Genomic DNA, 13980 nt, shown 5'->3' with positions numbered 1-13980 from the left:
GCAACTTGCACAAGGTCACATAGGAAGTCTGTGACTGAGCCAGAAATTAAACTTGTGTTCTGAGTCCCAGTCTTGTGCCCTAGTCACTAGGCCTTTCCGCCTTTGCCTGTCCTCCTCCTGTGATTCAGTGCTGGGTGAAATGACTTGTGTACAGGGCCATATTCTGCTGTGTTACACTGCTGCAAATCCAAAATAATTCCATTACTCCAGAACCACCCTGGTGTAACTAAGATCAGAATCTTGCTCATAACTTGTAAATCCTTTGGGGATGGTTATTTATCAGTAGTAGCTGAAAACACCATGCTGTTGCCCAGGTTTGGCAGTTCGGCCAAGTAATCCACCATCTGTGCAATCTCCCTCAAATAAATTGCATTCAGATCAGCTGTAGAGTAAGGGTGGTGGGTTGTTGTTACGTATGATTCACAATGCGCCTGGACTCTTGGCATGGCATAGATAGATCCATGCCATGCTGTATCTGTACACAGCACTGTGTTATGCAAAGTCAAAATGGCTGAGAGTTTTAAAAACTGGACTGTAACAGTGGTGGTTGTGAAGTCCAGTGATGATTGAACCTGGTCATATTCTCTCTCACACGTGCACGGACACATACACACACAAATCTTATTATATAGGTAACCTTTCTCTCCTGTACTCTTATTATACAGCTTTTAGTTTTGTTTACCTTGATTGTTCAGAGATTATAGGAGGTCACATTATTTTTTGTAAAAGCTGAAAATGATCAGAAATTGTTCAATCAAACTAGAATAACTCAAGGGAAACTACTTGGATATACAGTTCCACTGTGTGGAATAATGAATGAGCTTTTTATGAATATTTTTGTTATGGAGTACTTCAACTCTATTTGTCTTTCCAAAGTATGGAACTTGTTACCACAAAGGTTTTACAAAAATATAACTTTGTGCAGTATAATACTATAAAACTGAAAAAGGAAAAGAATAATTTTATAGTAAGTATTTCAAGCAGGTAGCATAACAATAGTGTTATCTGAGCCATATAATAAGACAAATTTCAGAGTAGCAGTCGTGTTAGTCTGTATTTGCAAAAAGAAAAGGAGTACTTGTGGCACCTTAGAGACTAACAGATTTATTTGAGCATAAGCTTTCCTGAGCTACAGCTCACTTCATCGGATGCATTCAGTGGAAAATACAGTGGGGAGATGTTTTATATACACAGAGAACATGAAACAATGGGTATTATCATACACACTGTAAGGAGAGTGATCACCTAAGATGAGCTATTACCAGCAGGAGGGAGGGGAGGAAGAAAACTTTTTGTAGTGATAATCAAGGAGGGCCATTTCCAGCAGTTGACAAGAACATCTGAGGAACAGTGGGGGGTAGTGGGGGGAAATAACATGTGGAAATAGTTTTACTTTGTGTAATGACCCATCCACTCCCAGTCTCTATTCAAGCATAAATTAATTGTATCGAGTTTGCAAATTAATTCCAATTCAGCAGTCTCTCATTGGAGTCTGTTTTTGAAGTTTTTTTGTTGAAGAATAGCCACTCTTAGGTCTGTAATCGAGTGACAAGAGAGACTGAAGTGTTCTCCAACTGGTTTTTGAATGTTATAATTCTTCACGTCTGATTTGTGTCCATTTATTCTTTTACGTAGAGACTGTCCAGTTTGACCAATGTACATGGCAGAGGGGCATTGCTGGCACATGATGGCATATATCATCACACTGGTAGATGCGCAGGTGAACGAGCCTCTGATAGTGTGGCTGCTGTGATTAGGCCCTATGATGGTGTCCCCTGAATAGATATGTGGACACAGTTGGCAACGGGCTTTGTTGCAAAGATAGGTTCCTGGGTTAGTGGTTCTGTTGTGTGGTGTGTGGTTGCTGGTGAGTATTTGGTTCAGGTTGGGGGGCGGTGTGTAAGCAAGGACTGGTCTGTCTCTCAAGATCTGTGAGAGTGATCGGTCGTCCTTCAGGGTAGGTTGTAGATCCTATATGATGATGTGTTGGAGAGGTTTTAGTTGGGGGCTGAAGATGATGGCTAGTGGCGTTCTGTTACTTTCTTTGTTGGGCCTGTCCTGTAGTAGGTGACTTCTGGGTACTCTTCTAGCTCTGTCAATCTGTTTCTTCACTTCAGCAGGTGGGTATTGTAGTTGTAAGAAATGCTTGATAGAGATCTTGTAGATGTTTCTCTCTGTCTGAGGGGTTGGAGCAAATGCGGTTGTATCGTAGAGCGTGGCTGTAGACAATGGATCGTGTGGTGTGATCTGGGTGAAAGGAAGGTAGGAATAGTGGTCAGTAGGTTTCCGGTATAGGGTGGTCTTTATGTAACCATCGTTTATTAGCACCGTAGTGTCCAGGAAGTGGATCTCTTGTGTGGACTGGTCCAGGCTGAGGTTGATGGTGGGATGGAAATTGTTGAAATCCTGGTGGAATTCCTCAAGGGCTTCTTTTCTATGGGTCCAGATGATGAAGATGTCATCAATGTAGTGCAAGTAGAGTAGGGGCATTAGGGGATGAGAGCTGAGGAAGCGTTGTTCTAAGTCAGCCATGAAAATGTTGGCATACTATTACAGGGAAGGGGATTGGGACAGTAAAAGAAAAGAAGCAAGAGAAGCCTTAGCTAGGGAAGAGGCTGAAAGAGACCTGCTCTACGATGGCCTGTCTAAAGCGAGTAGAAGGTTGCTGGTGCACATTGCCACAGCCAGCACCACTACGGCCACCCTTGCTGGTAGTCTCAGTGGAAAAGACCGTGAGCTAAATGGGCATGGAGATTATCTCAATCTTAGATGTAGTCCCTTCAGATCTGGGGTAGGGTGGAGAGGGGAAAATCCTATACTGCTTATCCATCTGGTGTATTTCCCATTTTGTGGTTAGAGGACTTCACTATGTTAAGCTGTCACCATAAAAAAACTAACCAAAACAGTTTTGCTGAGTGAATGAACTCCAGTTTCAGGTGGTGAGAAGCACATCCCTTTTACAATCCACCTATGCATTTCATGGTTCCCATTGACATAGAACTGTAAAATCACAAGTAGCTGGCAGAATACATGACATATTGGGTCACCTGGTCCAACCTGCTAATGTGGTATTGCTCTTGATAGTAAAGTTCATGAAATCACTGTGATGCTCTTAGTGTGCCCAATAAGACACCTACCTCCAAAGGCAGATACTTGTCCCCTCATGTGCACATTCATCCCTTCAGCCCAAATTTATGTTCTTCCCTCTAAAATGCCTCCTTGATGAAGGACCCAAATTCAGGAACAAACTAAGACATAGACACTACAGGCTGTACCTAAGGCCCCAGCTTCCGGAGTCATGTAAGATCAATCTATTTTCATTTTTAAAATAACTGTTTCTAGTCCTCATCTTTCCACAGACCATGTTAAAAAGGTGCCCTGAGTATAAATGCCACATTGCTATGTTTCTGAGTCTGCAGAGATCCCGTAACAAGAGCTCTGATGTGTGAACTGTCCCATTCATCTAAGTGGAGTATTAACTCTGATACCACAGCTCCACAAGGCCCTCGCTGACACCACCGCAGGAGAAGACACTATGGGTATGTCTACAATTGAACTAAGGGATGTGATTCCTAGCTTGAGGAGACTTATTTGGGCTAGCTTAAGGAGAGCTAGTGTGCTAAAAATATCAATGTAGCCATAACAGTACAGGCTCTTGCTCGGGTTAGACACCCCAGGACATACCCGTGAGGTCTGGAGAAGCTTGTAGTGGGTAGCTATCCCATCCTGCAGCTAGCTGTGCTACCACACGGCTACCACTACTCTTTTTAGCATTCTAGCTTGAGGAGAGCTAGCCCAAGTGTTTTTACATGAGATGGAATCACGCTTCCAGCTCCAAGTATAGATTTACCCTCAGTGTGCGAGAGGGCCCTCACTCCCTATCATGGCTCCGCTGTAGTGCTGTTCACCAAGACCTCCCCCCGCCCCCTTACACACTCTCTCTCTCCCCTGGGTGGGGACTGAATCTTCCGTCCTCTGGCACAGAGCGCAATCAGCCTGGAGCGGTGGTAGGGGAAGAGGGAAGCCCCAGCCTGCCAAAAGACAGAGAAATCGAGTTGGCAAAGTTGTAATGCATGTGTTTTGAGACCTTCTCATTTCTGCAAGTACTCTCTCATGCCCATGCTTTCCTGATACAGGACTGGAAAGCATGCTGTTGTATCAGCCACTGGAAATGAATCTTTTATCCTAATCAGGAAATTAAGCTTCCTTTTTCAAAATTGAAAAATATAAGTTTAAGAAAAAAATTACTGTAAAGTCAGTTTTCAACAGGATAACTGTAAATAAAGTAGGACACTACCAAACTAGGAAGTGTTATGGTAGACTGGGTTGGGCACTGGACTGAGAGCTAGCTGACCCAGATTCTGTTCCTGGATGTGCCTCAGTTTCCAATGCTGTAAAACAGGGATCATGGTACTTTCTTTTGTGACATGTTTTAAGATTGATGGATAAAGAGTGCAACAGAAGTATTATGAATTATTATTCCTTATTATTACTACTACAGCTATTTTTTAAAAATAGATTTTAAGGCACTCTCAATGAGCAGATCATCACCAAAATAGAAGGGAGTTCTTCATGTTATGGAATTAGAAGAGGTTTAGCTGATACAGGATGGCATTGACTAAAAGGAGCCATGATTTTCTCTTTCAAACAGCAGGCAGCTTCAATAAATCTGTGAAATTGTTTTAAAGCTGACCCCTGGAAGCTCCTATGTTACAATCAGACCCTTTTTCTCACATTAAATCAGTAATCCTAACTAGGTGAGCTACACCTTAATCTCTTTAATCTGCCACACAACACCACTGGAACAAATATTCATATAGCTTGTAAATGGGATACAGCACAAATATTATACCCCCGTTCTCAACTGCATTTGTGAACTCTTTCTCCTTGTGAAGAGCAGATGCTAACGGGCTTTCTTTTACTAGCAAAGATAATTTACTGAGGAAGAGGAGCGAGAATGGCATAAAGGTTCAGACAATACATTAAAGTCTGAAGTAATGTATAAGGAGCTCTGTATTACCAGAAATCTATATCCAAAAAGACTTCCATTACTGAGCTATTACAATGAGGGCTTTTAAGAATAAGGGCCTCATGCTATGAAACCTCCATTAAAGACATTTCATATTAAAAATAAATAAAAGGAACCACTTTTTTCAAAGCAAACTGATCCATCACAACAAATGAGCCACATCAAGGGTTATATCTTCCTGTGGCACCAGTCTCCATATTTTTAGAAGAACCAGAATCAGTTTAGAGCAGGAGGCAAGAAAAAATATTCTTGTTTTTGCTGGTAGCAGTCCTTAGGCCCCGAGCTCCTTACCCTCCTTCCAGCATCAGTTTCTCTTTATCACCTTCATCAAGCTCCTTTTGCAGCATAAATCCCCTTTCCCCATTATACACTCCTTCACCCTTATTGTATTTATATCCCCTGCTGGCATCAATCCCTTACTACCCTGGGTTTTTCTCCTTGCACTGGGAGGGAAAGGTTCAGAGCAAGAACCCGGTCACTAGTCTAGGAGATAGAATCCAGCAGAGACACTCTTGTTTCCTTCTCCCAAGGTAGGGGAGGGGATGGGAAGAAAAGCAGGGAGTCCGGCTATAGCATTTTCCTGCCCTCTATACACTAAGAGCTAAGAGGGTGATTCCCAGCTTGCATAGACTTACATGTGCAAGCTCTCATTGAGCTTGCATTCTAAAAATAGTAATGTAGCCATGGTAGCATGGGCAGCAATGAGCAGCAGCAAGGGCTAGCTGTGACAAGTACGAAGCCGTAGGCTCGTGCAGGTTTGTAGTCAGCATAGCTAACCCATACTGCTTCTCATTGCTACTGCAACTACACTACAGTTTTTAGTGTGCTAGCTCAAAAGCTAGCATGAGGATTTCTATGTGATCTGGGAATCTCACTCCTAGCTCATATTGTAGATGTAGCCAAAGAGAGGAAGGGGAAGCTCAGTCAAGAGCCCTACTTGCTATTGGGAGGAGTGAGACAGTTCAGGAGCAGCACCATCAAGTTTGCACAGCCTGAGAGCCCACAACAAGTGTCCTACTACCTTGTCTGCCTATTCCTGGGCAGAGAGAAGTCTAATAGGCAGGCAAAGGTACTGGAGCACCTATTATACTGGTTTATGCTGCTGAAGGTGGACTAAATCCTAGACGTTCTTGTGGTGTCTGGCCCACATGTCTGGCTGAGTGAAAAAAAAACAGTTTTTACAGCATTTTTCTCCTGTTAGTCCTGCAGAGCCAGTCCAGTGGAATTATAAGGCTGGTGCCTTACCGACAGAATCCTTCGATACATTCTGAATGAAGAATCTTCATAGTTGCTGATGAGTGAGCTGAAAAAGAGAGTTTGACTTGACCTTCGGAGTAATGGTCTTTGAACTGTGATAAAAATAAACTATGATGAGCTCATGCCCTCAAATTCACACAGTAAGAAAAAATCTTCCTCAGGCAAATACATATTTTATTCATTTTTACTTCTTTAAAATCATTGGTGAATCAATGTCCAAAAAAAAATGTGGCTGATATTCGTGAAGTAACATGACATTGGAACAATAAGAGCAGAAAAAATGTTTAGAAGAGACATATGGCCTCACATGCTGGCCCAATTTTGGTTGATCTTTTTCCAACCTTCCTGCTTTCTCAACGTACCCTCTCAATCCCTCCCTTCTCCATAAAACAATCTGCTTTCATCTGTTAAATCAGCCCCTCCATTTCTGCTGAATTAATGATCAGCCACAAATACATGGAGCCTGAACTCCTGTCACCCTGAGAGGCAGTTCCTCTGGGTGAGGCCAGAACTCCTGCTCATTGACACACCCATGTTGGAGAGCTCAAAATGCTGCTGACTTCAATGGGAGTGTTGGGTGCTCAAGGAAAGCAGGATGAGGCCAGAATGCTGAACGTCTGACAGTTTTGAAAATCATCCACATAATTAATAAAACACAGGCAACAGCAATCTGATTAACCCACATCCTGACCAGTCGATGTGCATCAACCCTGTCTGGACTAGGAGACATGGCTTTAAAGGGTAAGGATTGTTTCTATACCAATTTGGGGCTTGATCTTTCACTGGGAGTTTTCCCATTGATGTGCCTGGGAGCAGGATGAAGCCCTAGGACTCCATTCTAGCAAGGCACACCAGCACATGCCTTATCTTAAGCATGTGAGCAGTTGATTTCTCTTGGCTAATAAGTAATAAGATAAGTAGGGGGTTGATTTTAACAGGAAGGTAGTTGTTAAATTCGAGAAGTTGTGGCTTCTCTAGTTATCCATATGAGCAATTTATTATAATTGTTTGAGGTTTTCGTAAATCTGTCACATTATAAAGTGCTCAAAGTTAGAACACCAATTAAATTATAAATAAATACATGTGCTAATTAAAATAAATCAATCATTGGCCTCTGTGTTGAGCTTGTCAACCAGAGTGTCCATTTTTGCCAGCTGTGGTGGTATCTTTTGAGATTCAGATCCCCTGACTGCACAATGAGGCTACCGAAACCATTGAAGTCACTGGAGTTTTATGATCCAGGATCAATCTTTTCACAAGCATTACTACATTGCTCAGTAAAAAAAATTATTTGGGTTTTTTTAAATCAGATTTTTTCCTTAGAGAACCTGATTTATTAATAAATAATTTAAATTAAATTAAATAAGATAGTTGGGCTATCTCAGTGGGATTATTTCAGGCTATTAACAAAAACCCTGGTAATATGTTTACCCATGTCAAATAACATTTTATGTAAATCTCTGTAGTTTTTTGCCAAGCATGTAAATAACTAAACGCTCATTGTTCTGTAGAGTACAGGTATGCAGCTTCACAAAAGAAGAGTTAGGGGGGACAGAGACTTAGAAGGAGGAATGTGAAACCAATGTGTATCCACATATCAAACAAATAGAAAAACTGCAAAAAGTAGGCCATGCAAATTACTGCAGCTGTAGGGCTGGAATTCTTTTGATCAAGATATGTAAGTGCTCTAGTAATTTAGTACTCGTGTAACACGTTCACGTACTTATTCGTATTGCCCTTGTTTCATTCTGTTTGTGAATAAGTTATATAATGTTACATTTTGTAATGAAAATAAGTTTAAAGACTAGTCGTGGATTGCATTCTTTCAGAGCTGGGAGATTCTGGTCTCTCTTTCTCTCTTCTGATCCCTGTTTACTCTAGCAATAACAATCCTTGGCCAGATTATCCGAGTTGGGAGAGCTTTATCATACCATCAGATCCTTGGACATGTTCAGTGTGAAGCAGAAAGCCATGGCTGAGGTTTCAGTGAGGTTGGGTGTTTACCCAAATGCTGTAAAAGTGGAGCCTAGCTGATGGTCCAAAGCATAGCTGTCAGGTGAGATCTGAGAGATCCCAATAATGCAATACAAAGATATAGTGATAGATATTAGATAACATCAGCCAGAAGCATTCTTGCAGATAGTATGAATGTGTCAAAGTGGGTTATGCAGTTTTGAGTCCCAGCAGAGAGAATAATCTATAACGAGATCACGTAAGCAAGATATGAGAAGATATGGACATCCCACTTGGACATATGTGCAGTGTGGAGAAATTGCCACTGTGTACTCTGTCTAAATTATTCACAGCAGAGTGCATATATTCCAGTCATCTCTAATTGTGTTGTTGTTGTTGGACTAGTTGGATGCTGTTGAATGGTTATACACAATAAAAAAGGCCGATATCGCGGCAAAGCAGTTATATCCATAAGACATCCAACACCATCAGAGATTAATCCATTACAGACACAGGGCCCCTCACACTCTAACATAAATCTGAACAGTAAATATCCCACAAAGCCCAGCACATCTTGCCAATATGACCTCAGTGACGTACATATCACAAATGTAGTATTTTCAGTTTGTCATCAGTCCATTCTGCAGGTACAGATTGTCTGCCAAGGAAAAATGACCCCACAATGGCAGAATGATAGCTACAGTTTCATGTTTGGAGGATTAAAAGTGGAATGTAAAGTTTAAGCCACTTTAGGTTGCTCACTTATTTGTTGTGCTTTAGGACGGAAGCATGCTGAGTTAGGTATTAGAGGCTGATGACATCTCCTCCGGGGGAAGCCAGGCCTCTTTTTCTACAAGTGCAAGAAAAAAAGAAAGAATAAGCCAAGTGCAGCACATTTCACCCTTCCCTCACAACCCACCTAGCTCAAGACAAGAGTGTAGCAACACAGAAGGTAGCATCTTTTTCCACTGTAACATTAAAGTGACCTTATTTCTGAGTTTTTCATATAATGTCCAGGTGTTTCCTTAGGACACCTGCAATGGCCCAGTTTTTCATCTCATTAGTCAAAAAGTTAGAGGTTTTTTGTATAACTACACAACAATGGTTCAAAATATATTTATTCTGTATCTCTCAAGTAGAATTTACTCTGTGTTTACCAGGAACAAACAAGCCTGTGGAATGAGAGGTGTTTGAAGTGAAGAGAAAAGTCAAATGAGTGTAAATGCTATCAAAGCTGTTCTTTCACTCAGTGAGGGTTAGTGACACTTGATCGGTGTTTCATGGAACATTAAGTGAGTGGGAGGGAAAACCTTCAATCCATGAAATATGCATATGTTGCTGTTGGGTCAGACACTGGCAATAGAGAGACTACAGCAGCACCTATTTAAAAAAAAAAAGTAAGTTATTTTGTACAAGGATTTCATGAACCCTAAAAATGTCATACAAAAGTGTCCTATATTCCCATATCAGGATACGTCTCCACGAAGGAGAAATAATAAAAAAAGGACCCAGAAAGCATTGAAACAAGGTCAGGAAATAAAGGGAGTTTCAGCCTGGAAACATGCAAGCTAATATGTCTGGAAGAAACAATCTGAAACATCAATAGCTATTTAGTGGAGTAAGAAAGTTCCCCAGATGTGTTAGCTTGATTTTTCCATGTTGAATCTCATTTTATTTCCTGACCATATTTTGAGCCTCTCTAGGGGCTTGTCTACATGGAGATTTAACAGATGGCAAGCTGGGCTGTGAATCTACAGCACTGTAGTCTACTGCACAAAGTGGACCCTGCTACTGCTCACTAGAAGTTCTGCAGCAAGTTTTGACTTACTGCTAACCACACAGCCATTTAGCGCGCAGCAAACTAGTGAGCTGTAGATTGACACCCTGCCTTGCTGCATGCTAAATCTCCCTATAGACACGCCTTTTCAGCTGACCTTTCAGCTGCCAAAATTCTCCCACTTCCCAAGTGAGAGAGACCCTCATGCCAGTCAAAGCAGATATCCAAATTCTACAGTATACAGGGCAAACAATACACTCTGGGGGTGCAAATGAGGAAACCTCACAGTGTACTGTTGCATTAATTGTAAGAGGGTGGCATGCCACACCTCTGCTTTTTCCACAAACACAGACTGCTTCTGAGACCTTCTTTCTTATAAACGTCTCTGGGTAGTATACTTGGTGTTTTAATCCTTCCACCAGTACACGGCAGCATTTCTATATCCTTACACATTGTGTCTCAACTTTCTAACCCCTTCGCCAAAGGCAGGGGAAAGGGGAGATCTGTACTCAGGAGACCACACACAAGAGTAGACCCTGACCCCTTAATCAGACTCTCCTGACCTTCTATTGTTCTCTTTCTCTTTTTTTTCTGAGCAAGCCTTCCTGTGCCTTTTTATACAGCTTCCCTGGTAATGGGCTAATTGGTTCATTGACTCACTAGCGCCAATCTGCCCTGGTAATCAGGTACACCTCTGTCCAACTGGGCCGTCTCAAGAAGAACCTAATTAGTACTAATAGTGACCAGAGTGCTGGCTCAGGTGCTAGCCTACAGCACTCTGTCACAGGAATATTTGAAGCTGTCAGGAGGCTGGGGGCCAGAGCCAGAAAAACTAGGTATTATGCCACCAGAGTTACAAAAGCAGAGTGTGAGACAATGGAAAAGGATGCTTGAGTCTAAATTTAGACCAGGAAGCTTGCAGGGTGGGAGGGGGAGTTTGAAGTAAGTAGGCACGCTAGAAAAGGTTCAGCAGCTCATTTAAAATTCAAATAAGAATCTGAACTATGAAACTTTCGTCTGTTGTTAGTTTTAAAGCTGCTTGCTCATTAAACTGCTCTGCGTTTCCTTTCCTTTCCTTTCCTTTCCTTTCCTTTCCTTTCCTTTCCAAAGCTTTATTACAGAGAAAATAACATTGTTCACAAGTCCACACAAGAGATCCATTTCCTAGACACTATGGTGCTAATAAGCAATGGTCACATAAACACCACCCTATACCGGAAACCTACTGACCGCTATTCCTACCTACATGCCTCTAGCTTTCATCCAGATCACACCACACGATCCATTGTCTACAGCCAAGCTCTACGATACAACTGCATTTGCTCCAACCCCTCAGACAGAGACAAACACCTACAAGATCTCTATCAAGCTTTTCTTACAACTACAATACCCACCTGCTGAAGTGAAGAAACAGGTTGACAGAGCCAGAAGAGTACCCAGAAGTCACCTACTCCAGGACAGGCCCAACAAAGAAAATAACAGAACGCCACTAGCCATCATCTTCAGCCCCCAACTAAAACCTCTCCAACACATCATCAGGAATCTACAACCTATCCTGAAGGACGACCCATCACTCTCACAGATCTTGGGAGACAGACCAGTCCTTGCTTACACACAGCCCCCCAACCTGAAGCAAATACTCACCAGCAACCACACACCACACAACAGAACCACTAACCCAGGAACCTATCCTTGCAACAAAGCCCGTTGTCAACTGTGTCCACATATCTATTCAGGGGACACCATCATAGGGCCTAATCACATCAACCACTATCGGAGGCTCGTTCACCTGCACATCTACCAATGTGATATATGCCATCATGTGCCAGCAATGCCCCTCTGCCATGTACATTGGTCAAACTGGACAGTCTCTACGTAAAAGAATGAATGGACACAAATCAGACGTCAAGAATTATAACATTCAAAAACCAGTTGGAGAACACAATATATATGAAAATGTAGAAAAACATCCAAATATTTAATAAATTTCAATTGGTATTCTATTTAATAGTATGATTAAAACTGTGATTAATCATGATTAATTTTTAATAGCAATTATTTTTTTTCGAGTTAATCATGTGAGTTAACTGTGATTAATCGACAGCTCTAGTTGTTTTTGTTTTTTGATTTTTTTAAATAAACCATTGGCAGTTGTTCAAAGCACCTTTGTGATTTGAAATGTTAGAAGTGGACTCATCTGGATGAATTATGGTCTGAGTGCAGATGAGGGGGTCAAAGATACATGATAAATGCGATTTACCACATGTTGCTAATGTATGTATTTTGTGCCAATATGAACGCATGTACTCTTTCTCTCGCATATGTGCTATATATAAAATATGTAAATATATGTAAAATATTGCTATGTTACACTGGTGCAACCCCACAGATTTCACTGAAATTACACTGGTGTAAACCAGAACCGATTTTGGCTTTATATTGTTTTGGTCTATAGACTTTCTGAGGGTTTTTTTGTCTTTGCCTGTTCTCTGCAATGTTGTCTCCTTATTGTCAGAAGTGCATTTTCCACACTATTGAAGAGCATTGAATGGATTGTATGGGGTTAGGGCCATTATCAACTGCAAAGTGTGGCAAGTCAGGTCTAGAAGAAGTTGGCAGGCTGTGGAGTAGAATGCATGGTGTGCTCTCTTAAGAGGCACATTTCTTTTGTGTTCCAAGGAACTTGGGAAGGCACTGTGCTTTGTGGTATGATGTGGCTCAGCGCTGCCCCTGACATTAGGCTTGCCTCTACAAAGGCAGAATTGAGTGCTGAGTAAGGATTGCTGGTTTTAGCAGTGTGTATTTTAGAGCACTTGTACTATTGATTTCTCCATTTTAGCTAATTCAGAAACATAGAAAAGTTACTGCTGTGAAATTTGTGCTCATTTCAGGTGTCATGAGCACAGGAATTGATATAACTGGATGAAATTTTAGGTCTCTCTTGTCCACTTTCCAACTTTTAAAGGTTGCTGGTATTGAATGATTCAGAAAGTGGAAAAATAAGATACTCCCCGTGTCCCATGTGTTATGGTGACATGAGGAATCCATGCCTGACCCCGAGGCAATCTGTTTACAACTGGTCAAATAGGTGTACTGTATGCAGGCATGTATAGTATAGCACAGCACACAACTTTCTGGGAGATCATTAGGTTTAATTATTTCATTGCTAGATCTCTGTAACTAACTGCAATCACTGTGTTAGGGATCATTCTGTGTGTAATGTCCAGTTTGGTTTATTGTTGGAGGAGGGTGCTGGGGATGGCCAGAATATGTGTACATATTTCAAATTGCTAGCCATATCCCTGCCCTCAGACATTCTTCTGATGCCCTGGCATCATTGCTTTGGCTTCCATAGTTGCAATGCTATTACTGCTTCTAAAATCATTTTGTGCTCTTTAAACATAGATAATAAAATCCTGCTAAATTAATTGTCTCTGGGACCATCGTTGGCTGCGATGACCACCGCAGTAATTCGACAGCTTTTCTGATACTCTCCTAAGATTATATTGATTCACAGGAACACCCTCAACATGCACACACACTGCTGTGTTAATCTGTAAAATCACATTTGTGTGCACTGAAACTTGTAGAATAAAAATCTGCTGCCTTTTTATATTGGGAGATGTATTCCATTTCTATATATTTCTGCAGTTGGAAAGAAAATTTGTTAGAAGAAAACGCACAACATCGAGTTACATCAGGAACATTCCAGGATTTTTTTAAAAAAGTTCAATTTGTTGATCAGGCAGTGTGGTCTAATGGATAACGCATTGGACTGGGAGTCAAGAAATTTTAGTTCTATTCTCAGCTCTTCCAGTGATCTGCTACATGACATTGGGCAAGTCATTTCAACTCTGCCTCTATTTTCACCTCCTGTATATGTGTCTTTTGTAGGGTCAGGGCTTTAGATTTTACCTCACTGGGGCAGTGACTGTCTTTTTTACTTTATTTCTGTACTGCACCT

Source organism: Dermochelys coriacea, chromosome 2 (assembly GCF_009764565.3).
Source record: "Dermochelys coriacea isolate rDerCor1 chromosome 2, rDerCor1.pri.v4, whole genome shotgun sequence".
Lineage (NCBI taxonomy): Eukaryota > Metazoa > Chordata > Testudines > Dermochelyidae > Dermochelys > Dermochelys coriacea.
Note: the sequence above shows the minus strand (reverse complement) of the source record.